Source organism: Trichosurus vulpecula, chromosome 8 (assembly GCF_011100635.1).
Source record: "Trichosurus vulpecula isolate mTriVul1 chromosome 8, mTriVul1.pri, whole genome shotgun sequence".
NCBI lineage: Eukaryota > Metazoa > Chordata > Mammalia > Diprotodontia > Phalangeridae > Trichosurus > Trichosurus vulpecula.
Window position 1 is genome coordinate 88,658,247 of NC_050580.1, and position 26,556 is coordinate 88,684,802.

Below are 26,556 nucleotides of genomic sequence, written 5' to 3' on the forward strand. Positions count from 1 at the left end.
AAAGGTGCATTTCTGACTTGGAGAAATAGGCACTTCAGGGAAAGCCTTGGGCTAATCATACCAATCTCTCTGTTGAGTTCTTAAAGCTGATTTGGGGAAGGAAATGAATGACAGATGTACACTAAATAGCAACAACAATTTCCATCATGAACAACAGTGTCTTTTGTCCAGAAGCATTCCCAAATGAAAGCTGCCATTCAGAAATGCAGCTCTTTCTGGAGGAGGCTGGGGAGGGAAGAACATGATTAGAAGTATAACAGTGTATCACTTGTCAGCTGCAGGTACCTGTGAAGAAAAGCAGTGAGCCAAGACATTGGTTTGAAGCCTTGTTTTTCAAATGGTCCATCACACACTCTTATGCAAGACTGGCATTCCATAGCTCCCCTTCTAAGGGCAGAATGAATCTTGGCTAGGCTCATAAAACCCTAGACTTAGACCCAGAAGGTACGTTAGAGATTTCTGATCCAACCCCCTCATTTTTTCCCCTAGACTGGACCTGTGATTTCATCTCTCTTCTAATGCAGATCAGCAAATGCTGCACAATTTATAGTACAAAAGAGTGGCCTGAAGCACTGAAAAGTTAATGACTTGGCAGGGATTCCACAGCCTGTATTTGGAAGAGGGAGAACTTGAACTCAGGTCTTTCTGACTTCAAAGCAGACTTTTTATCCACTATGTCATCAACCCCCTCATTTTAATGAGGCCCACGGAGGTGACATGACTTACCCAGCTTTTTGCTTTCTTTTCGACAGCTGTAATAATCAACTTCTTTTACCTCGACTCAGTTCCCAGCATTTCTATTGTGATCTATCCTGTCATCTTTCAGCTTAATGACTCTTATCCCTTCTCTGGTAATACTCTAGGCCAGGGGGTAGATGAACTTTGTTAAAAATAATTTGATAACTATATTTCAACATAATTGGTTTTCTCTGTGGTCCTAGGCATTTTGTTTTATGAGTTTAAAAACATTATTCTGAGAAAGAGTCCAATAGGCCTCACCAAATGAATTCATGCCACAGAAAAAAGTTTAAGAACTATTGCTTTAGGATATCTCTAATTAACTGAGTGGTGGTGGTATAATAGAAAACTTCTTTTTAGAATTTCAAAACAATTCAAACTTATTTTTTAATTTTTTGTGGGGGGGGCAATAAATGATTTGCCCAGGGTCACACAGCTAGTAAGTGTTAACTTAATTTTTATGTCATATGCACATGAGAAACATGTCACAAAACTCAACCAAATGGCATGTGAAGGTAATAAGTTTTGTAACAAGAGTAGCTCAGATTTGTTCAGAGATGTGTGGTATTACAAAATACTTTCACATCCATTATATGGCAACATGGAAAGACTACTTGATTTGGAGTCAGAGAAACCAGGTTTGAATCTCACTTTTTGCTGTTTACTACTTGTATAACATTGGATAAGTCACTTCCTATGTCTAAGCCTCAGTTTCCCCATCTGTAAAATGAGTCGTTTGACTAGATGACTTTTAAGGTCCCTTCTAGATCTTTAAGAGCCGTATGTGATACATAGGGCAAGTAATATCTCCACTTCATAGATTAAGAAAATGAAGGTTAAAAGGTTTTCCTAAGTTAACATAGTAATTAAGTGGCAGAACCAATACTTGGATCCAGGTACTCTGATTCCTAGACTAATGATCTTTCCACTCCAATAAATTGTCTCTAGAATCCTCTCTAACCAGCACCCTTTCTTCACAAAGGTGGAAGTATTCTTCCCATTGCTGTGCTTTTTTTCTTATTCATAAATTACATTTAATAAATTCAGTTCAATAAATGTCTATAAAGCACCTACTATGTGCTAGGCATTGTGCTAAGTGCTGGAGAAACAGAGAAGAAAAGGAAAGCTAGTCTCCACCCTCAAGGAGTTTACAGTCTAATGGGGGAAGACAATGCACAAAAGGAAGTTGGAAAGGGAGTGAGAGGAGAAGGAATGATGTTCCATGGGGTTGAAAACATACAGAGCTGCTGAAGAAAATCAGACAGGTAGCTGAAAAGTTAACAGCCCAGCTCTATAAAGGAAGACTTTGGGAGGAGTTTAGTGCTCCACCCTCCAGCCCTCCAATAAGAGGGAAGAGGTAACTGAAAGAGTTGGGAAATTGTTGAGTTTCAAAAACTGAGTGAATCAGCATGATGGTGATATTTTAGGTACATTAAAAATCATGATAATAATAGGGTCTTTAATTTAGAAAGGCCAAGGTCACTCACTGCATCCTGGGCCATCACCAGTCATCTTGACTTATGTCTTGCCACTGGACTCTTATGACTCTGGAGGAGACCATGAGGCTGATGACTCTGCACGGCTCTGCCTCAGTTAAATCCAGTTCACTTGAAAGTCAAGACATCATCCTTGTGATGTCATGGGTCCTCTTTTAGAATGAAGGACCACCACCAACACCAACAACAACCAACAAGGATTCTTCATGAAGTCTCTACGCAGAAGGATTTCCAGAGCAGTTGTTGTGAGTTTTCACTTTTACAGTCATCATGTCATTGCAGAGACAATCAAGCTGTGAGTTTTGTTCCCACAAGCAGAGAAATCTATGACGGATTTGGTAAAAAGAGACTTCTCCTGAGGCCCTGACTTAGGTGTTCACATGGGCTGAAATCTGATGACAACATGATTACTTCCAAATGGATGAGAGTCAAAACTAAAGTGAAATGCTGATGGAGAAATGTGCTGGCAATAGTCATTGATTATTCCACTTGGCCAGTGTGACATTGGGCAAATCCCTTCCCCCTTCTGGGACTGAATTTCTTCATTTGTAAAATGAGAGGATTGGACTCAGTGGTCTCCAAAGTAATTCCTAACTCTCTAAGTCATCATGATAGTAGCAGCTTCAAATGATATTTATAGTAGTCTAACCTAATCAGTGACATTTGTCTATGCCAATGATTTGGATTAGTATCAGAGACCTAGAAGGCATTTTAATGATCATATTTGTGCCTGATTATCATTATTTTTCAATGAACTATCAACCAACTCTTTTTAAAAGGTTAAATTAATGTACTCAATAACCAATTACTTAACTGAATGGGACCGCTCCTTTTTTCCTTGTAAGGCAAAAACGAAATGGTTTGTATGTGTATCATTGGCAATATGAAGGAGGGCAGTATGAAGGGCTCACTATATGCCAGGCACTATGCTAAGCACTGAGGATACAAATTCAAGCAAAAGAAAGAGTTTTAAAACAATTGAAGATAATTAACAAAAGGGAACTGAAGGGAAGAAGGTGGTAAGGGAAAGCAGATGAAGGTATGTAGTATGGGATCATAGTTTTGAAGTCTAGAAGCCAGGAACAGGGCAGGGAGGGGAATGAAAGCCAGCATGGGCCCTCCACAAAATGGAGGCCCCAGGAAGGATTCATCAGTTGGAGAAGTATGTGGACCTTAAGGAGAAAGAGGTAAGTACAGCCTAAGTGACACATGGAACATCTCTTCTGGAATACCAGTTTCTCAAGTCACAACATTGCAGACAAAAGACTGCATTGTTAGCTAGATCAGTAGGAGATGAATTTGTAGGCAGCTTCTAAGAGAGTGATAAAGAATCATAAACTCAGAATTCTAGAGCTGGAAGAGACCTTAGGTATACTTTACTCCAATTCCTCTATTTTACAGGAAGAGAAACTGAGGCTCAGAGAGGCCAAATGAATGGTCTAAGGTCATACAATTTGTTTCTGACCGAGGTAGGATTCAAAGATAATTATGTTATATGTTATGAGTCTCACTTTGAGGAACCAATTGCAGACTTGGAGGATTTAATCCCAAATTGCTAATTTTGTTGCTTTTATGCAAGGTTTGTGTACTCTTTGTGTGGTTTGGATTATGCTTAATTTAATTATTTGTAACGAAGCATTTTCACACTTCCTAATACAAATGTGTGTAATTAGGATGTGTAATGATGTAAAAATCACTGGGAAACTTAGTGGAAACCTCTTTGCTGAAGATGTGGAACTTCTTTAATATATATATGCTGTTTCTTTCGAAAACATCCCCCATAATTAGGTCACATTAGGGATGCAATATCCGTAAAATTGGATTATTTAAAAATAATGGAACTTTAAAGTGTGACAAAAAAATTTAAACAATTAAAGATTTTTAAAGGGTGACCAGGGGAGAACTTGCCTTCAGTTAGAACTGATTAAAATGTCATTGAATGAATTAGATGATCTAAAAGAACTGAAAGTCTATACTTCTAGGCTCACTCTTCTTTCTCAAGCAAAGTCATGATGGATTTTTTACCCTTTGAAATAAACCATTGACAGGCCCCTGAAAGCTTAGAAAATGCTGATAATCCTTAAGTATGTTAGAGGCAGTAGCAGCAGTCAATTCAATTTAATTTGAATGTTTATATCCATTCCTTTATTAAGTACCAAGTATGTGCAAGACATTGTACTAGGCAATATAAAATGCAGCATATGATGTGATTGAAACTGGAGCTAGGAAACCCAGATTGTGGCTCTATCAGAACTAGCAATGTGTACTTAGCCAAGTCATTTCCCTTTCCAGTGTCTCAGTGTCCTTCCCTGTAAACATAAGCACTGGATAAAATGATCCTGCATTTACCTGGAAGGGTCATCTGATCCAACCACCTCCTTTTACAGATGGGGAGACTGAAGCCCAAAGAGGCTGATCAACTTGACTAAAGTGACAAAAGTGGTGAGATTTAAGCATAGGTCCAAATTCAATGCTGTTTCTGGTGTCCTTCAGCTCTTTTTGGTCTACGGTACTATGATTCCAGTGGCTCATTGAAATTTGCTTCTCAAATGTTTAAATGGGGGCACAATCCATCTCCCTTCCGGCTTCGATTCTCATGCTCAGTCTAGTCAATGGAATTCAATACATATCTGGAATGAGGCCAACAGTCCTGGAAAAAAAAACACTCCAGGGTCCTCCCCAAGTAAAATCTGGGGTGCTAGAATGTGTTGGGATGACTCTTTGGTTGGGATTTAATAGTATATAATTAGAAGCTTTATTCTCTTCTTACATATTTGCAGTGCACCCTAAGCTCCTGGTTGCTAAAGGAATTCAAGGGGATTTGGGCCTCCAAAAAGAATCAAAGCTTGTGCCGACATTTAGGCTTTCTTTTACCTGCTTCTGAATTGAGAGGCCAGAATCCTGTTTTCCTAGATTGTAGCATACTCACAGAAATCCAAACTCAGTGATTTCTCTCAAACAAGTTGGCCAGAAAAAGTCAGACAGACCTCACCATGCTGTCTATAGAATACTTCCCACTCTGATTGTTATCTGGCAAAAAGTGAGAAACTCCTCCGGTCTACACTACTTTTCCTCATCTCCCCTCATATTTGGGCAACTTGGACTTGGAAATCTATTTGGAAGGAGCCTGGTATGATGCTTGCTGCTTCCTTGATTCTCCAAGAAATGGGTTTTTCTAATGAGGCCTGGTTCTTTCTAGCAAGAGTTCTTAATATGGAGCTCATACTCTTGTTTTTTAACAAAAATGTTTTGATAATTGTTTTTAATAAAAGTAACATTTATATAGCACTTTAGGATTTACAAAGCACTTTACAAATATAATTCGGTCTTACAACAATCTTGAGAAGTAGGCATCATTATTATCTCCATTTTATAGATGAAGAAACTGAAGCAAACAGAGATTGTGACTTGCCCATGGTCCCAGAACTATTAAATATCTGAAAGCAGGATTTGTACTCAGGTTTTACTGACTCCAGGTCCAGTGTTCTATCCACTGTGACACCTAGCTTGTTTCCTTTGTAATTATACATGATTTATTTTATGTATCTAAAAACATCAATCAATTAATAAACATTTATTAAGTGACTTCTATGTCACTTACAGGCACTGTAAGAAGCACTGGGAATATAAAAGAGGCAAAAGACAGTCCCTGCCCTCAAGGAGCTCACAATCTAATGGGAGAGGCAACATGTAAATGAATACATACAAAGCAAGCTATAGACAGGACAAATGGTAAGTAATTAAAAGAGGTAAAGCAGTGGAATTAAGAGGAGTTGGGAAACACTTCTGAGAAAAGATCCATAATCTTCACCAGATTGCTAAAGAGGTCCAGGACACGAAAAGGCTAAGAATCTCTATTCTAAAGTGAAATTTCACATTTTTTTTTAAAAAAAGCAATCATTTTTCTTCTGCCTTAGAAATATATTTTGGATATCAAAGAGGTTTTTCTAGGCTAATGTTCCTTTGGATCCAGTTTCTCCAGTTGTGGAATTTGGAATCATAAACATGGAGTCCAGTGACAGCAATGATTGGTCTGAGTATGGTTAATCTGTAACCATCATGAGAAGAGTTAGAGGCTGAGGCTGAGTAGAAAGTATTTCTCTTTCAGGCTTCTTCAAAGTCTGAGCTGGCAAAGGAGAGTTGGCCAACTAGGGTATGCCTTCAGCTCCCTCCAAAAGCCTTCCTATCCTCAATATTTCTCCTAGCAGCCAGCCACAGAGCATGAAATTAGAATTACTTCATTAGGTTAATGCACTATTTCCAGAAGGCCTTGAATGTGCAAACTTGTTACTTGGGAAAGGTGACACATCAGTATGTTACCTAATCATGACTTTGCCACAAGTTTAGGATCACAATCATAGACGTGCAGATTTTGAAATGGTGAGGGGGATTTTGAGAAAAACTAAAGCATGGATTGTACGGAAAGCAGTTCTGGACTAATTATTTCCTTGGAAAAAGTATTCTTCTATTATAAAATGATGGAGTTAGAATATTAGTTCTTAACCTGGGGGACCTATGAACTTTTCAAAAATATTTCGATAACTGTATTTTAATGCAGTTGTTTCCCCTTGGAATCTTACTTACTTTTAGTTTAGGTATTCTTCAACATTATTCTGAGGAGAGTCCATAGGCTTCACCAGTCTATCAAAGGGGGTTTGTGACAAAAAACAAACAAAAGAAAAAACCCGAAGCACTCCTCAGTAAGATGATCTCTAAGGTCCCTTCCAACCATAACATCCTATGGTTCTATGGATGGGAAACTTGTGTTGGTAGGGGAGAAGTCACCCTCAGTAGCTAAGAGGTAGAAAGAAGAAGTTTGTGTCAGCTGGACAGAGCTAAAAATGGATTTCATCCCACTCCACAGCTTTATTTAGATCTAGCCTGGCTTCGGTTGAGTGCTGAGTGTTGGGTGACTTCCAAAGCCTTTCCAAGTCAGCTCTGGCTTTTCTGCTCAGATTTGATTTTCATGAGAAGCCATTTATAAGACAAGACAAAGTTCTTCCAAAGATGCTGGCTAAGTTAATAGCCAGACTTTGGTGGGGGTGAACGTGGGAGGGAGTGGGCATCACAGCCCTATTTGAGGAAGAGAATGGGGAACACAGAACTCACTGGGAAATTGTTAGCTTTACTTGAGGAGAAATAGGGAATTTAAAAGACTCACAACAGAGGGAGATTTTCAAATGACAGAGATTTGGGCTTCTCAAGCATTGGCTGTCTTTCAAGCTCCTGAGCTGCACTTCTCCCCGAGACGTGTGTTGAGTGTTAGCAATGAGGCCGCCATGGGGAAAAGGATCCAGAACCAGGTTTTTGTCGGGGAAGTTGTTTGCAATGATTTCTCATTTAGATAATTACAATGGAGACTGAGCTATCTGGTAGTACATACCAGGTCTCATGATCCCATTTCATTTCTTCTGATGTCCTGGGTTCTTTCTATTCTAAGACTGGGGTGAAGAATCTGGAATAGGGTTGAGGGTTGGGTAAGTGGGAAGTTGGTTCCTATACCTTAGAACTGGATTCATTTTGGGAATGTGGTCATCATTCATGGTGAAAGTATACAAAATTGACCTTCCTTCCTCCCTTCCTTCCTTCTTTCCTTCCTTCCTTCCTTCCTCCCTTCCTTCTTGTTCAGCTTCCCAACCCTGGCTGATCATGCCTTGGAAAGTCAGAAATTAGAACCTGCTACAACAGGAACAGTGTCGGAGGCTTCCTAAGACAGACTTTCCTTTGGTTTCAGGCTCCTTGGCTCTGGTAAGAGGCAGCTAAGTGTTCAGCCGATAGTATCTGACCCGAATCAGGAAGAACTGGATGCAAATCCTGCCTCAGATACTTACCAGCTGTGTGATCCTGAGCAAGTAATTTAACCTGTCTCCGTGTTCTCAGCTATTAAATGGCAATCATAGCACCTGCCTCCCAGGGCCATTATGTGTATCAAATGAGATCGCTCACATATGGTGTTCTGCAAACCTTAAAGAGCCATGTAAATGCTAGCCTACTACGATGATGATGATGACGACGATGACGATGATGATGTTGGGCATGTTTCTGCCAATTTGCTTCCTCATCTCCCTCTAACCTCTTCTTACTAACTGCTCCTGGCTGTTTATTCGGCATCAATCTGCTATTCTTTATCCATGTCTAGCTTCCTTCTGTATTTCCTGGGATCTATTTTCTGAACTCATTCTTATGTTCTGGGTAGCAACCTCTACCTTGACCCTCTGGGTCCTACTCTGTCTCTAATCTACTGCTATCCACAGCCATGCCTACCACTTATCCAGGGCTCAAACCAAGCCTCCCTGAATTCCACTAGAACCTGTGCCCATTACTCTTCTCCTATGGTGGCCCCCAGGCAGTACTGACCTTTTTAGATGGTACTAGAAATAGGCTATGAGTATTCTATTGCTCCCAGGAGACAGGGGCCATGTCATATACGTCTGGGTCAGTCCGTTGGTCAATGAGCAATTCATAACCTTTCCCTATGAAGATGCCAATGGGGGCATATCCAGCAAACCCAGATAAAAGGATTCATTATTAGGGCATGCCCCGAGTGTCTCAGAATTGTCGTTCAGATGTCAGGGCATCTCTCTGCTGGTGTGATTTATCTTTGGCTTCCATAACTCCTGAGCTTATCTTTAAACTTCCTTGAATCACCTCCTGCCTTTGGCTCCTGTTCCTGGTTGTTGAACACACCTATTCTCTCTGTGTTCCAGCTTCTGCTCCTCTGAGTGCTTCCGTCCTTCAGACTCCTATTTGTTAATGTCTAGCAGGAAGCTGTAACTATGGTTCTGACTTCTCCTTTACTTGCCTCCTATGCATCATCATGTCCAGCCAACCTATACAACACTTAGTGTCCTGGTATCACAGCCCTCTTCTGCCTAATGCAGACATGCCAATAAGAGAGGCCCGTTCAGTGCCCAGTCTGTGTTATGCACCCATGGCATGTTAAAACAATAACAGGATCCTAATTCCCTTTGTGTCTTCAGCCCTGGCAACTGTGAAAAGAAAACGAAAAGAAGACCAGGAAATTGAGAGTATAATAGAGTTCTGGATATAGATTCAAGAAGAATGAAGTTAAAAGCTGGCCTCAGACACTTAACTGTGTGACTGCTCTCTGCCTCAGTTTCTTCATCTATAAAATGGGTATAAAAATACCACCAACCTTTCCATGGTGGTTGTGAGGATAAAATAAGATAACATTTGTAAAGCACTTAGCAAATCTCAAGGCCCTACAGAAATATCAGTTTCTGTTATTTATTTAATTATCTATTCATTTATTATTATCTGGAACAGTTAGGGAATGGAGGTAAAGTTAATTAAATGTTCTGGTTAAATAATAGCTACTATATAGGCTATATATGGAATATTTATTGTCCTTCCCCCAAATCCAACCAACAGTAAATTTGTACTGAATAAGAAATGAATTCATTTCCCCCCAACCCTTTTTGGATGCTGCAGAAGGCACTTTGAGTTGTCCTTGTCAACTTTTATAAACATCAATTATTGTTGCATTGTAAATGTAGGGAAATGCTGATAAACAGAGATTTCTAGTTGATAGGCTGCCATATAAGCTAGCTTTTACTACATTAATTAGACACTCCCCTTCTTTTCTTTTAAAGTTTTGCTGACTCCTCTTGCAGTTGTTTTTAAACATACTATTCTGTCTTTTCCCAACCCCAGCGTACCTTCTGATGGAATAGAGAAGGAAATGGCAAATCACACCAGTATCTGCCAAGAAAATCCCAAATGGGGTCATTAAGAATCAGATACGACTGAAATGACTGAATAACAAAGTTATTTGTTTCCTTATAACAAAGACAAAAAACTCAAGCAAAACCAATTGACTTACGAACAATATTATGCCACATTCTACAACTATAGTCCTCTATTTCTCTAATGAAAGTGGGGAGAGGCACTTCTTCACGTTATCTCTTGGGCCAAGATGGATTATTACAGTGACACAACATTCAGCTTTATTTTATTGTTTTTCTTGTTTACCTGGTGCTTATTTTCTCCTGGTTTTGCTTACTTCTCTCTCTGCATCAATTCATATAAGTTTTCTCATGTTTGTCTGAGGTTTTCACATTTGTCCTTTCTTATAGCACAATAATAGTTCCTCAAGACTTACGATCTCATTCCTTTACATTCATATAATCACAATTTGCTTAGTCATTCTGTAATTGATCTACCTTGAGCATTTGTTTACTATCCATTTCTTTACTATCCACAAAGTGCTAGGAAAATTTTGGTACATACGGGACTTTTCCCACCGTCATGAATGACCTGGAGGTATATGCCCGGCATCTCTCCCATATTGTTTTATTCACACTTTCTTCTCTACCTGTGCAAATTGAACAAGACTGGCAGTCAAAAGATCTGAGTTCTTATGCAGGCTCAAGCCCTAATAGGCCATGTGGTATTGGGTAACTTGCTTGATTTTCCTGTGTTTATTAATGTGTCAACTGGTAAGGATGAACATAATATTTGCCTTTCCTATCTCATGATGTGATTATGAAGATCAAATAAGGTCATATATATATTTGAAATTAACTTTGAAGTGGCATATAAATGTAAGGCATTCTTCTTCCTCTTCTTCTTAAGTGGGATAATGAATGTAAAGAACTCTGCAAATTGTAAATTTCTATATAAATGGATGGTATTATTGTTATTCTTATCTCTCCTTGCATATGTCAACCAGCACAAATGAGCTGGCAAGATGAGAACTGTTCCTGGAGCATGGTCTGCAGGACACAGAATCAAATTCAAAATTTTTATCCCACGGGAAAATTTTTAGGAGAGCCCTTCCTTAGAAGGGAAATGATGTCTTTAAAAGCTTTCAGTCCTTTCTGACCTCTAGGTCTTGGTCTGGGAAGCTCAGTTCAGTGTTCTGCTCATCTTGAAGACTGCTGAGGGGTGGTAGGCAGGGAACGGTGGATGGGACAAATCTTTAGTTTCCAAGAGACCTAAATAAAGTGTGCCAAGGATTACTTGCCACCGGGCATGGAGTCAAAACTACTGGTTTTAAAGCCATCTGTATTTAAATCCAAGGACAGACAAGACATTTAAATTTTAGTAGCACTCAGTTATGGACTTGTCATCGAAAAATAGCCCCAATCCTTTTAATCAGCTAGGGCGATAGGTATTAAAGACAAAATATTAGTCAGATTTACCAAACCGATAAGTCCTGAAGCTGCTTCATTAAATCTAAATTTGAAGGTGGGGAATGTGTGTATTGGGGTGGGGGTGATGAGGACAAGGATATGCAGAGGGTATTTTGCCATATTTCCTGGATGAGATTTTCCAGGGGTGGCCTGCCAGCCTCTTGTCCATTTTCATATTTATTGTTTTCTCAGTCACTTTATTCATCCATCTGTTCATCTGTGTAAACCTATTTTAAAAATTTTAATTCTTATTTATAGACTGACCTTAATAAACTCTCTTCAAGTACCCTGTGTTTGTCACTGTCATGGATGAAAACATTATTAATGACAGGCTGGCTTAACTGGGAAGACGTCTGCCCTTTAAACTCCTTTTCAGCTGACGGGGCTGTAGAAACTCAGCTGGGAAGAGGTGGCTCCGATCAATAAGGTCAGGGTTCAGTCACTGTTCCCATCATTTCTATCCTTCCCCATCACTGCCGCCTAACGATGCCTGCAGGTGGAGCGTTACCTCTCTCTGCGTTTATGAATCGTCCATTGCTCCCCAATGCAGTTGAGAAAGAAATCCATAGGCAGCTCCAGATTATTTATTTGGAAATAGAGATGAATGAAGAGCAAGGTAGGGGGAGGGGTATGTTAGCAAAGGAAAAGACAGCCTGTGAAGGAAAGCAGCAGGGATGTTGAATCGGGCAGGGGTGCAACTTAGGAGATGCTAGCATCCAAGGCAAAAAGAACCCTTACAAATTGCTCCAGAGTCTCTCGTTAGAATAGCTAGATTTTCACTGTCTTTAAAATTAGGATGTGATAGGATAATGGCCACCTTATAATATCAGGATGGGACTCTCTAATGTGTTTAAACATGCCCTTAATAAATAGATCGGAAGCTGGGCTCCTAAGCAGATTGCTATTCCAGAAATGGAACGGCCCAGTGATGGTTCAGGCAGTTTTAAATTGTAGTGGGCTGTTTTTCACCAATGGGTAATTCATAATTTAATTAAATACTAAGCCTCTGTGCCCTCTGTGCTGAACATTTTAACCAAGCTGGTTTGTTAGAGTGCAAAAATATTGGGAGGAATAACGTACCAAGAGCCATTTCCAGTTGCCTTAAAACCCCACATTTCTAGATTAAGTCTGGTGGAGTTTTATAATAGATAATCGCCACCAGATGGCTATAAAATGCTTTATGTGTTCTCTTTGTTGACAGAGGGCTAACCTTGCTTGGAAAAACACATTTTTATTCTGCTGCCTTAAAACCAGTTTGACAAATATTCAGTGAGTCCTTCAACCCCTCCCCCACCCCACATCCTTTTTTATTTGAGGGAAGGTCCCTACCACGTTTGGATGGCATAGTTGCATCATTAAAGATGTAACGGCAGGGATGGGGACGCATCACATTCATGACTTCATTTTGTCCCTTGCATGGTTAGGACATCCTTTGCGCTAGGGACAGAATAGATAGCCTATATCATAGGCTATCTGCATTAAATGCTATCTCTGAAGGTGACGTGGTAATTGTGATGGTAGAACAAGCAGCTGAGAGTGCATATGCTATTGGATGGCGTGTAATCTTAACTTCATTCAGGAGCTTAGCTTTTGAACCATTGTTACCTGTAGGAGAAGGTAGTAAAATAAGGATGTACCAGAATGTGTCAAATGTAGGGCCTCCCTAAATTACACCGGGAAGCACAGATTAATACATATAATACATTCCAGTCATGAGTGAAGTACTGATAGCCGAGCAGTGCACCTTCTGCGATATCACTCATTGGAATGAACTACCGCGAATGGTGACAAGCTGGAAAAATGCCCCCACTTTTCAAACTGTACAAATGGCATTTGGACACAGTAACTCAAAACTGGACACTTCATTTCAAGTTTAAAGCTAGTGGTCCAGTCAAAAACTATTACTCCATCTTCTTTATTTGTGGTCCATGCTTTTGTGCTCTTTAAGAATCAAATAAATACTGGTGTAATGGTTAGCAACTGCCAGTTCAACGAAAAATACGGCTAAATTCACCAATAAGTCTTTTTTCTACACACACAAATTTATGACCTAAGAACTGAACCCATTCCTGCTACGGTGTCTGGATAGTTTTTTAATGTAGAGGGAGACTCACTTTAGTGATAAGAGTTTAAACCTGAACTCCTTTTTCCTTTTTCCTCTCTCATAGATCTAGCTGGGAGAACAGGGGGAGATAAACGATCGATATATGTAAGTGGAGGCGTATTAAGCCCGGCTGCACTCAGGCTGCTGGAAGTCGACTGCGGTTCATTCCCTCCTTGACTCAAGCTGTAGTCAGTCTTCTGAATTGTTAATGAGCTGAGGAGACTCTCATTATCACAGCTACTGTTGAATGCTTATTGAGTGCCTACCTACCATGGGCTAGGTACTGAATAATAATAATAATATTAATAATGATTATATTGACGATGTTCATACTCTTAATATTCCAATGGACTTGGGATCTCATTGATATGAGCATTCTCTTCAATGATGCTGATTGAAATATATCCATGCGTACCTGTCTTGCATAATTCTTGTCCATATTTTCCTATAAGTTTACCAAATTTGGCACCCTTCTGAAGTGCTTGGGGCTTTCCTTCCATTTTCTTGACATCACATGGATGCCAATGGAGCATATTGGTTGTCTGATGGTTAGCCCTCATTCTTACTAGTGACTTGTCTGAGGTCCCATGGCTGTCAGTGGCAGAGGTGGGAGTTAAACCTGGTTCATTTGAGGCCAGATCCAGTATACTTTCCTTTACATGGATTATCCCATGTAACTCCCATTTGCTTGTTTGAAATATGTTGTACCCTGTTCAAACTCACCAAGCACACCGTGCTATGGGAACAATGCCATTACCAATAAGATAATGTATCACAGACTAGAGGACCACAAGGTAGAGGGTATCTCTTTGAGCCTTTCCCATTTTACAGATGAGAAAACTAAGGCTTAGCCAGTAGCAAAGTTAGAACTAAAACTTAGGCCTTCTGACTCCCAGGTCAGTGCTTTTCTCTTGGCAATACCATAAAGTAGCTAGGGAAGGTATTGCTATGGAACTGAATTATTGGTCCCACTTAACAGATAAGTAAACCTGAAGCCAAGAGAGGTTTCCCCAAGGCCATACAGCTATCTGATGGTATCGTGAGAATCCGGGTGAAATTGGGTGAATCAGATCAATGTGTGCAAATGGGAGGCCCTCTTCCCTGTATCACAGTGGTGTCAATATAGTTGACAAGACCTCTGACCCCCAAGGAGCCTTTAACTGTTCTCAGACTTTTCTGGTCCAAGATCCATCTTCATGGGACAACTAGTTTTACAGGATACCTATCCACCCAACTACTCCCACTTGTCAAGGCAAAATCTGCCGAGGGAGCTAGAAGGTATATGGCTAGATCATTGGACCTGGAGGCAGGAAGGCCTTATCAGGCTCAAATCAGGCTTTAGACTAGATGTGTGACCCTGGTCAAGTCACTTGATTTTAGTTCCCTTAGTTTCCTTATCCGTAAAATGTGGGTAATAATAGTACCCATCTCCAAGGGTTATTATGTAGATAAAATGAGATAATATTTGTAATTGCTTTGCAAACCATAAAACATTATATAAATGCTAACTATTATTATTATTATTAACAATAGTAAATGGTTTACACTTGAAAGTGCTATATAAAGTGCCTGTTATCATTATTATTGGCAAAGTATTGTCATGGGAAAAATTCACAATTTTTACAAATCAATAAAAAGCTTTGTTTTTAATTCCAATCTACGGAAAGGAGAGGTTGCTTGACTCAGAAAATTTCTGTCAGGCAAGTTCTGATTATAAATCATTTCTTCCTAGCATATACATTACAGGATACAGAGAAAAATGAAGGGCATTTAATCTAGAACATAAGCTTTTTACAGATGATCTTGGAAACCAGACAGAGTAATTCGCTGTGTTGAAAGGGTGGGAACAGAGGTTTGTTAATCTGCTCATCTGTTGTTGGCCTCATGGGAAGCTCCCTTTTTTCCTCTGTGGCATTCCTATGAGGTCCCTGCAAGGCCCATGGGATAGAGGAAAGACTGTAACACAGGGAAGTAGACAGGACACTCATTTTACACTAAAGTGGAAGCTTAAAGATGGAGTCACTAGTGTTAAGAAGTTATCAGGCTCTTCTTTCTTTCACCATATAATGAATAGTAATGCCGTAAATCAGCCTGTTGTACGCTGAGGGGAACCTTGATATATGAAAAGGGTGCCCAGACTACACATCTAAGGGATTCTAACTTGAACTTCTGCCCCTTATTTCCTTCAATCTTTCTATAGTACTACTGCTTTTATTATTCTATATTAGAATAAATTTTCTTACTTTAAAATTTATATTCAACATCTTTTTTACCGATAGCTTTGGGGAAATTGGTGGGACAGATGTTAAAAGCAGGTCAACAGATGTTTACCCATTTTACACACAGGGAAACTAAAAATCACATAGTCATCTGAGAGTAGAGCTAGGGTGAAAGCCCAGATTCTTGAGTTCTTCATCCAGGAATCAACCTATATATAGCTATTCTTTTGATCCAGGTTAGAAAATCCTTTTCTAATCTTCTGATATCTTCATGAGGTATCTCTATGAGAGAGGGAGGGAAGGAAGAATAGACTCGACTTCCTTGGTGCCATTTTAGAAAAGTCTCCCCCATTAGATTGTAAGTTCCTTGAGGCCAGGTACTATCTTGTGCCTCTTTTTGTATCCCCAGCACTTAGCACAGTGCCTGACACATAGAAGGTACTTAATAAATTTTGCTTGATTGAGCAAGCGGGGCACAGAGTAGTACAGGGTGTTCCTAAAGTCTGGACACATAGGCAAAAATGCCTATTTTCAAGAAATGAAATGAACGAAATTTTCAACAACATTTTACTTAATTAGAATATTAAAAAATAACATCTTCAAAATGATTTCCATCATTTGTGATGCAAAGGTTGATGCGCTTTGCAAGATTCATGTGAAAATGCAATAACTCCACATTGCCATCAATTTTAGCACATTCACTCTTTATGTGTTCAATCAAGTGTGTTGCATCTGTGATTTTCATTGAGTACACCTTCTCCTTTAGCATACCCCAGAAAAAGAAGTCGCTGAACAACACAGAGCCTCCAGTGAAATGGTTAATGAGATGTTAATGAGATTTCCTATGTGTCCAGACTTTAGGGACACCCTGTATAGTGTCTTGGCAGATATCACATAGTAAACAAAAGGAACTGCCAAAGGTAGGTTAGAGGGTACCTGAGGTGGAAGAAGGCCATATATTAATCATGCTATTTCTGTTTAAAGAGTTGGTTATAATTTATTTAACCTACTAAAAGTCACATCATGAATCCAGAATAATAGTCCACAGTCTCTGTTTTCACAGGCTAGCATGCACTGGAATACTCTTTATCTCCCCATTACTAAAGAGAAGGGAGAAAACAATTAGAGATATGGATACCAGAGGAGCACACTGTTTGTCTAGTGGTTATCCTTTGTTCTTGCCAGGTGATCAGCTCATCTGAAAGATAATGCTTCTGCTTTGGAAAAAACAAAAACCTGAATTTGGAAGGGATGGGTCCTTTCTTCCAGGGGTGCTGCTAAAGGCTGACAGTGCAGAAAGCTAACTAGTCCTCCTTCAATTATGCATCTGCCATTACCCTTAGTTTGAAAGGAACCACTCCCACAGGGGCAAGGGGTTGAGAGAGAGGATATAAAGTCATTCCTTCAAGGGATGAATGAGTCCCAGGGTATACTGACTCACCTAGTAGTTGGGGGTGGTGGTGCGGAAGAGTCAGAATGACCAACAGCTTTGGCTTCCTGCTTAGGAGCCCAGTAAGAATAAACCACTGTTTATTCAGTGCTTTGCATATAGTATGTATATGTAAACCACATGTTTGAGATGCATTGGAAATATTACACTAACAGCAATTATTATATTATTATCATACTAACAGCAGTATAAAGTGTAGATGTGGGGTAGGGCAAGACAGAAAATGGACATGAAACCTGTGTAATTGTGATCTGTTCCAGGGTCGTGGCACTGGGAAGAGAGAAGAAAAAGATGAAAGGTGAGGAAGTAAGAAGAGTCAAAAATAAGTTCAATGTTTTTTTTTTTTAGCAGAGGTATTGGAGTAAATTTTGGTGGTACTGAGAGAAAAAGTGAAGTCAGAAGGAGGAACAGATTTGGGGGAAGGATAACAAGCTCTATTTGGAGTGTGTTCAGTTGGAAGTGCCAATGGGACATCCAGTTATAGATAATTCTGTGACCAGTTGGAGCTGTGGGTCTGGAACTCAGAAAAGAGATCAGGACAGGGATGTAGATTTTAAAGTTATCTACATAGAATTGGAATTTGAAGGAATGGGAGTGAATGGTATTTTCAAGGAAGGGTGTAGAGAAAAGAGAGAGCCAAGGATTAAACACTTCAAGGACATACATTAGGAGGTTTGGAAGAACATGAAGAACCAATGAAGGAGAAAGCAAAAGCAGGAAACAATGGTTACAAACATACTCAGCCAGTCAACAAGCATTTATTAAATAAATACTATATGCAAATCACTGGGCTAAGTGCTTTAATACAAAGAAAGGCAAAAGACCCTGCCTGGTCTTAAGGAACCGACAGTTTAATGGGGAAGACAAGAAGTTAAGGGGGATGGGAAGAAGGGAACCATCAGTGAGGGATGGAGAACAAGATTTGAATAGTGATGACTGGGTTCAAAATCATTGGGATGGGGAGTGTATGACCTGGTGGGAGCTTATTAATTATTGAGGAATGGGAGTATTGTTTCTGAAACCAAGTGAGAACAGTGTTCAGTAGGAAGGGATGGTCGACAGGGTCAAGAACAGCAAAGAGGTCAAGGATGGGGAATGACAAAGGCCAGTGGATTTGGTGAATAAGAAGTCAGTGAACTTTGAGAGAGCAGTCTGAGTAAAGAGATGGGTGTAAAAATTAGCTTGTAAGGGAGTAAAGAAATCCCAGCACTGGCTATACATAGCTTTTTCTAAGGAGTTTTGCAGTGACCGGGAGAAGGTGGGGATATTATACAGCTGTATAGAAGAATAAAGTGAAGGCTTTTTTTAATGACTGGGGAGACATGAACAAATTTGTAGGTAAATGGTGGAAGGAGCCAGTGGAGAGAACTTTTGGAGTTTGAGCATGTTTGAAAGAGAAGATTCTGGAGCAAAGGCCTGGAAAATGTATAAGGGCATGAGATCTACGGGGAAGGTGGAGAGATTAATCCTAAGGAGCTGGGTATACTCCTCTTCTGTGACCTGCAGAAAGAATAAAATAGTGGATGATGATGCTAAGAAGTTCTGAGGATGACAGCACTCATCCTCTAACCTGAGACCACCTCGTTTTTTTGGCCTCAGTCTTCCAACCTCTTCACCTTCCCATGCTGGAATAAAAGGCTCAAAAAATATATTTATATTGGACAGGGACAAGATTCACTGCAGTATGGCAAAGAAGTAAGGAGAAAGAAATCTACTAAGTAAGCTGGGAAAACATTCCACAGCTCTTAACTTGCCTCCAGGAGTATTGTAGAGCTCAGTTTTCAGGTGACGAGGGCAGAAGGCTTTTCTTTGCTTTGCTTTCTATAACAGGACCCTCCCATTGACCAAGTCTGGGGTGGCTCCCAAATGCAAATGAGGGAGAGGCAGCTGCATGAAGACTTTTGGCAGGTAGCCATACCATACTCTGCAAGGCAAAGCAATGGTTGTGAGTATGGCTAGACTTTGCCCCTAGCCTGCAAGAACTGTTAACTCCAGCATTGCTGGGTGAAGAGAACACAGAATTTGGAATCCAAGGATTTGGGGATAAATCCTTAGCTGCACGACCTTGGGAAGGTCCCTTTCCATTTCTGGGTCTCAGGTTCCCATTGTTAAAATTTGATTTCTAAAGTCTCTATCAGCTCTAAATATGAAGATTCTAACAGCGTCAGCACCCTGCATGTGATACATGGCTGAGTAAGATTATTTCAGGGTCTTCCCCACCCAAGTTCCTGCATAACATAGGCTCAGTCTGTGCCGTTGTCCTTTTCCAGTGTGTCTAGGGCATTATCCTTCATGGACTCAAAGGTTAGCTGCTGATTCCACCTTGTAGCTTATAATAAAGAACATAAAAGGCAGATCAGAATCTGTCTCCTATTGAGCAGTATGCTAATTCCATTAACCAGTGAACCAAGAAATGGCTGGTCATTTGCACTGCCGTCAAGACAGAGATGGTTGGCTTGAATCAGATCTCCACTACAAAAAAAAAAAAAAAAGTCCTCTCCAGTTATTCCTGTTCCTCAGAATGATCACCTCAGCTAATTTCCAGAGTGGCAGGCAGAGCCATGAAAAATGGAAAGACTGATTGATGTCCTACTGTTTGGAATTGGGAATGGGGCCACTTTCTTACAGAGTAGTTACAATTCTCTGCTTAGGGCACGAGTTGCAATTCTCTGGCTCGCTGATGAGTGCCATCCTCTATCTGACATCCTAGAGGATCTCCGGGGACCTCATTTAATCCAATCTATAATTGAATTGACATCCTCTATGAGTGATGATGACCCATTTTAGGTCCTTCCAGTCAGTAAGTATAAATAAAGATTTATGAAGTGCCTACTATGTGTCAGGCACTGTAGAGCTGGGGATACAAAAAAAGGCAAAAGATAGTCCCTGCTCCCAAGGAGCTCACACTCTAATGGGGGAGAGAACATGCAAACAACAAAGTACAAACAAGATATAGATAGGATAAGTGGGAGATAATCAACAGAGGAAAGTCAGAGTGCATGGGCAGGGCATGACAGAATAGTACCTACCACCTATATTAATCTAGTGGAATCCCACCAACATTTCCCAGAATTCTTTTCATCCTCCATGATCTTTTCTGAACCTTTTAATACCAGCACTTCTTTATCCTTGGTACAATACATGCAGCCCTGACTCTTCCACTTACTAGCTCTCTCAACCTCTTGGAGCCTCAGTTTCCTCATCTTTAAATGGAGATAGTACTTGAGTCAAGTCATGGGGTTGTTTTAAGTAAATTGCTCTGTAAAGGGCAAAGCTTTAGAGAAAGATATGATTGTTGCCCAGGTACACATATGTGTGTACCATGGAGAGCTGTACTAAAATTCTACCCACCCCACACCCTCCTTCCTAAGGACCCTGCTCCCAAGAGAGGTTCTAGTCCAATGTATCTTTACACAATTGGCATCCATTTTCATTGGGATTTCATTAATTTATGTTCTGTGAGTCCTGAGTCTGTAGAAGGGGCACAAGATCTACTCCAAAGTAAAATTCTCTGCCTTTCTTTCCTTCTCTCTCTCTCTCTCTTTCTTCCCTTTTCTTCCCTCCCTCCCTCCCTCCATCTCTTCTTTCTTGTCTTTCTTTCTATTTCCATTCTTCCTTCCCTCTCTTCCTTCCTTCCCTCCTTCCTTCTTTCTTTTCACTGTTCAACTTTATTTATATTCTAATGGCATTTCCTAGAAATTTTTTTTAATTCAACAAACATTTGTTAAGTCTCTTTACTGTGCCAGCTATGTTAAGTGCTAAGGATTCAAAGATGAAAAATTACAAAGGAGGGAAAGAAAGGAAGGAAGGAAGGAAGGAAGGAAGGAAGGAAGGAAGGAAGGAAGGAAGGATGGAAGGAAGGAAGGAAGGAAGGAAGGAAGGAAGGAAGGAAGGAAGGAAGGATGGAAGGAAGGAAGGAAGGAAGGAAAAGGGAGGGAGGAATGGAGAGAGAAAGAAAGAAAATGACAGAATTTTTTTTCTTGGAGTAAATCTTGCATCCCTTCTACAGACTCAGGACTCACAGGACTTAAATGAATTAGGTCTCAGTAAAGATTGATGCTTATTGTGGTACTTGCTCTCAAGGAGCTTACAATCTATTAGGTGGTTCCTATACTTTGATGATTAAAACATTTCAACGAATCTGTAATCTATTCAATGTGGGCACTCCCTCCATTGGTGCGTATTGTAACCCATCAATTCTTCCTTGTCCAATGTGATCTCTGTTCATGTTCTTCCATATGTTAATAATAATAATAGCATTTATACAGAGCTTTAAGATTTGTAAAGCATTTTATAAATCTTACTTTATCCTCATAACAATCTTTGAGGTAGGTATTATTATTATCCCCATTTTACAGATAAGGAAAATGAAGCAGATGGACAGTTAGGTGACTTAGCTAAGGTCACACAGCTAATAAACACCTGAGGCCAGATTTGAACTCAAGTTTTCCCGAGTCCTGGTCCAGAACTCTATCCAATGCACCACCCAGCTGCCTTATATTCTCATACCAGAGATATCTAACATGCTATAGTCATTCCTTTAGGTCTTTTGGTGCATCACTGGGGCAATCCAGACTTTCTCTCACTACATAATCAGTTCGCCTCTTCTGATCACTCATGTCCTTAATTCATTCCTCTATGCTAATTTTTGCTTGGAGTTATCATTGGAAATACAATAATGCCTAGGTATGCCTCCAAATTTACACCCATAAATAATCAAGTTAGAATATGTTAATTCGCATGTGGGAGAAGGGAAACAGAGAAGTATTAGAAACTCTGAAAGGGATTAATCCCTTCTAGTTAGGGGGATCAGAAAAAGCTTCATAGAGGAAGTGGTGATTGACTTGGGCCTTAAAAGGAAGGATTTCATGTTTAAAGTTGGGGGAGGAGCTGTTTGAGCCATGGGGACAGTGAACGCATGCAATGAAATGAGAGAGGACAGGATTAGAAGGAGGTTGTAGAAGAGTCACATAATCACATCTTAATATTTCAAAAGATCCGTGATTTCATTAGTGTACACATTCCTTCCACTGGCATAAAAGCACAACCCTGCACAGCTTAGTAATGGTCTTCATGAGCTGCTATCACCAAAAAACTTCATAACCCACTCATGATGATAAGACTCTCTGAACGTAACTGGACTTGTCCAATGGGCAACAGTCTGTTACAAGGCTGGCACTACTTTTTTCTTTTTAGCTTGATGGGACCTGCTACGGCATTGCCTTCCAGAGCTGGTTATCACCTCCATATCACAAAGAAGCATTGGATTAGGATTTTAACAATTCAATTTAAGAATGGGGAGGGTCATTAACAATCCTCTTCTCCAAGCTTTCTCAAGATAAGGCTAAGGAAACATACTCAACAAAATTCAAATGATCTTCTAGATCCCAAGTGAAAAACAAATTACATTTTTACTTATTTAGTATGTTACTGCCTAAAGAGAGGCATCTATCTAGCTGGGGCATGTGTATAGGTGCTGAGTGGGGGAAAGGGATTGTTAGTAATAAATTCATGCTGGAAATTTTCTCCATAAGCCAGGAAACAATCATAGAATGAATGGTACATGGCCAGAAAGAGTGCCTGGATAGCCATGGAAAGTATTTTCTTGGAGATGACCTGTTTTGGGGTAGAATGATAAAGTAATTGGTTTGGCTGTGCTCAATGTAGACTTTTTTTTTCTTTCCCAGCCAGTGTGCTCCTTTCTGGCTCCTGATTTCTTACTGAGAAGTCACTTTTTGGGGGGCTTGTTATTCCTCAGGAGATTGTGCTGCTAATTTGCATATGAAAGATTAAGTTCATAAAAGCGCCTTCTTATTTCTCTACATAGGTTTAAATCTGTGGCCATTGTCATCATATAGACTGACACAAATGGCGTACGGATCATTCTGGAGAGGAGGGTGAGTTTCTTTTAAGAGAATTGTTGTAGTTTTTGCAGGAAATTAATCAGGGGGATGGGCTTTGTGGAGCATGGAGCAAATCTAATCTGTCCTTTGTTCAAATTTGCCTTGCTCCAATTCCTAGCAATTGTAGACAACATGCTCTTTTGTTCGGGAGACACTTGTTACATGCATAATTAGAGACTGCAGTAGCTGTGTTTAAAGAAAAACTGTTTTCCAATGTAATGTGTGATCTTGATAATAGTATTTTCATCAAAGGTAGCAATTACATTCATTAAGCTGGGACCGGCACGGCAGCAAGGAAATTAAGTGGAAGTGAATAAAAAGCTCCCCGTTCCTTTTTTTATCTCCTTCTCTTTATAAGTTGAAATGCACCATGTTGAGCTGTAACTGGGAAATACATACTGAATATAAAAAAAAAATAAAGTCCTCCTTAACCTTTCTGAATAATGATCCCACAGATATCCTAGGGAAGGGGACTATAGATGCACTTTTCAAATTAAAGGGCTTTATTCTACATTAATTTCCTTTGCAAGTTTTAAACGAGCTCACCATATGATTCGGGTCTTTAAAGGCTCCAGGGCTCTCTAGGATTAATTCACTGTTCTTTTCACACATAAATTAATTGTTTTGTGTTCTCAAAAAACAAATCCCGCAAACAACACATAAATCAACCAGTATAGGAGAGACACAAGGCCAGTTACTTATTTTTAATTACCCCTTTAGTTATCCATTTATGCTTCGTTATAGTTAATTTTTAAGGGCATTATAGATGAAGTCTACAGATTGGAGGGTGGGAGGGAAACCAACCAACAGATTTCTTGGACCTCTCAGTAGTGCTGGGAGAAATTCACTCTGGCAGAGACAAAACATGCATATCCTTCAGGCAGATGCTCTATCTTTTTCTTTTCTTGGATTAAAAGTCCTATGTTAAAGATACCCTAGCAATGGCTCAAAGTAGTTGATGAATCCAATTTTATTCAACAGGGCACAGGAGAGCAGAAAATTCCTAAACAAAAAGTGGATGGAAACAGGTCGTTTCTCTCTTCTGCCTTCTGTGTGTGAGAAGTATTTGACCCAATAGTCTCTGGCTACAGAGAAAATGAAACTAACCCATGAAAATAAATTAGGATCTGTGATTTCTTGTGTCTGGACAAGTTTAGGGCTGTAGCTAGAATCATTGTCAATAGATAGACTGACCTAAATGTCATACAGATCATCTTGGAATACACAGAACAAAAGTCTTTGAAAAGGCTCAACATTTTCTGCCTGCAATATGGCTGGAAGCAGCAGTGGCTTTGATGTCCAACCTTTACCGTCGAAGGTCAGTGTGTTTCACCCCTTTGCTGAGGGGGTTACTATCGTCTGAGAAAAAAGGTTTTTTTACTTTTTTTCTGATCTGATAGAAGAGGTACAGGGAAAAATGAGCACCCAGCCTGTGTTCATTGTATGATAAGGGTTGGTTGGTTGGTTGGTTTTCAAAGGCCAGGTTATAGGGTTTAAAAGACTAGGAGTTTTGCCCTAAAAAGTCACGTATAGAGATGAAACTGATATTAGGGCACTGGGCCTAAAGAGACTGACCAGTAGAAATAATACCTCAAAATGTAGTGAAGCCAAGATTTACTTGACCCAACATGGGTTTCCTGATGCTGTTTAAGCCAGCTGCACAGGGCTTTCAAATTGTAGTTTTCCCTCTTCAGGAGACTTAAAAACTAGGCTGACTTAATAGATATTTGTCTTCTTGACAGATGGCCAAGCAGTACAGTAGGCTGTCACATAGACTGGTAGACCTAGAAGGCTCCTTAAGAGATTTAATCCAATGCCCTCCTTTCTAAAATGGAGACTCTGAAGCATAAAGTTAATGGAATTTGCCAGGGAAAGATAACTTGCAGATGGCAGGGGCCAGGAAGTGGATGAGGTCTTCTGACTCCAAGTCGTGGGTTCCTTCTTAACATCTTGGATTTCTCCTTAACACAGCAAAGATTTGGACCCAAAAGGTGCATTTTTGCATTAGTTGGGCTTTTGTTTTCTATCACACTTGGGATTAAGGGATGATTTGAACGTAAGGAAGCCAATAAAGAAAAGGGAGCAGAGAGTAAGGAGAGCAACGACCAATGATATGCTGTTGGTTTACAGGTCAGGCGTGTGTCAGGTAATATGGTGTAAGGAAAGAATCCTAGATCTGGAGTTGGAGATCTGGGTCTGAATGCTGACTTGGTCACTTCATAGCCGTGTGACTATGGATAAGTCCCTTCATCTACCCAAGCCTCAGTTTTCTCACCTGAAAAGTAGGGGTATTACTATTTGTAATACCTATTCTCTCTTGATGTAGGATTTTTGTTCAGTCATTTATCAGTAGTATCTGACTTCTCATGATCCCACTTGGGGTTTTTGTGGCAAAGATACTGGATCGGTTTGCCATTTCCTTCTTCAGCTCATTTTACAGATGACACTGAGGCAGACAAGGTTAAGTGACTTGCCTAGGGTCACACCACTAGTGAGCATCTAAGGACAGATTTTAACTCAGGAAGGGAAGGCTTCCTGACTCCAGCCCTGGCACTGTATCCACTGAGCCAACGAGGACTAAAGACTATTTAATATTTTTATTTGTTTCATATATTTATTTATTCCAGTGACTCTATAGTTGCAAACCATGAATCATCATCATCATCTCAGAAGAATCATAATGGCAAAGCAATGAGAAGATGCATGTAGATGTTAAGTAGGATCTAACATATTGCCAAGGATAATTTGCACAAGAGAAGTATAATAAAAATATAATTAATAGCTAACATTTACATTGTGCTTTAGGTTACATATGTTAGTTTACTCATTCAATTCTTGATGACCAGTAAAGGAGGGCAGGTCATGTAGTAAGATTAAATAGATGGACATACTGAGTGCTGAGCTGGTATCCACAGGATAGTAGGAGGTATAAAGGAAGACTGTGTGACTTGTCAGATCTTCTATGAATTATTTCTCAGAGGGCAAGGGCTAAGAATCACAGAGGATGATCGGGTATAGATGGGTTGCCATTTGTACCAACTTAGCGAGTACCCATACTGTTAAGCTATTAAAGCTTAAAACCACCCAAAGACTTTTTGGGCACCCTCTATTCTTTCTCAATACAGGGAGGGTCTAATGGGTGGTCTGAGTTTGAGCCTTGGGTAGAAGTTGACAAAGAGGTGGCCCTTTTTGCCAAGGGCAATCCTCTGTGGTGTGCACTTGAGCCCATCTCCTCCATTCTTCTTCAGCAGATCGCAGCCTTGTTTATTTACACCTCCTCATCCTCTCCCTTGAATCTTCAACCTCTCCTTATCTACTAGTTCCTTCCCTACTACCTTCAAAGATGCCCAATTCTCTCCCATCCTTAAAAAACCTTCAGTAAACCTATCATCCCTTTAAGCTATTCTCCAATATCTTTTTTTTTTGTTTTTTTTTTTGCTTTTTTTTTTGGCAGGGCAATTGGGGTTAAGTGACTTGCCCAAGGTCACACA